The following is a 1,031-nucleotide window of genomic DNA, read 5'->3' as shown; positions in this document are numbered from 1 at the left end:
CCCGCCGCGGCCTCCCCCGGCCCCTCACGACAACGGCGGCGGCCTCTCCCCTCAGGCGGCCTCTCCCCTCAGCCCCGCGCTCCCCTCAGCCGCCGGCGGCGCCAAGCCCCGCGCGCGCCACGGCCCAGCCCGCTGTAGCTGTTAGAGGATTTGAGCGCGGCCGCTGCGCCCGGATTGGTGGCGAAGACCCGTGGCGTCACCTCCCGCCTGGGCGGTGAGAATCGGGGGCGGAGGGGGGGAATGCTGCCGACCGGAAGTTGCGGAGCGGCATTTAGGGAGGTGGCAGCGCGGCCTTCTGCCGCAGTCCCCCTCGGAGGGGTGGTTCGGTCCGCCCCGCCCCGCGCGGTGGGCGTGGCCTGCTGCTGCTGAGGGGCGGGCGGCCGTTGGCGGCTGAGGCGGTGGCCGGCGGCCGGCCGGGAGGGAAGGAGGGGGAAGAGGTTCCCGGTCGCGCCTCTGCGGGGCCGGCGCTCGCAAGGGGCGGTCGGAGGAGGTTTCCCACTGTTGAGGAGGCAGCAGCCGGTTAGAGCCGCCAGCGGGAGGAGGGCGAGCTGGGCGCCTCTCGCCAAGGCCCCTAAACCCGCCAGCCGGCGTCCAGTCAGGCCGGCTGCCGGGAGCAGCCTGCGCGCGTTAAACGAGCGCGGTGCCGCCAGTGTCAGGAGGACGAGCCCGCCAGGGAAAGGTGCGGGCTGGTGACGGACCCGCGGGTCGGCCCAGGTGGCCGGGAGTAGGGCGCTGGAGGTGAGGTGGGGCGCCACGGTCCTTCAGGGAGCGGCGTCAGAGCCTGCAGGATTGAACAGAAACCGGAGCGCGGCCGGGGGAGGCTTGTGCGCTCCTCGCTCCTGCGTTCAGGTAGAGTAAAAGCAGAGAAAACGAGCGTACAGGGTTCCCTGGCGCATTTTAGCAGTATCGAGGCTTACTTCTAGGACCTGGCCTGCAAAGTGACCCCGAGCTGTAGCTACCTGTAGGTTTTTTAAAAGACAACAATAAATCCAGTCTATAACCACTACCTTAAATGATGGGGGTTGTAATTA

Source organism: Aptenodytes patagonicus, chromosome 7 (genome assembly GCF_965638725.1).
Source record: "Aptenodytes patagonicus chromosome 7, bAptPat1.pri.cur, whole genome shotgun sequence".
NCBI classification, from domain to species: Eukaryota; Metazoa; Chordata; class Aves; order Sphenisciformes; family Spheniscidae; genus Aptenodytes; species Aptenodytes patagonicus.
This window is presented reverse-complemented; position numbering follows the sequence as displayed.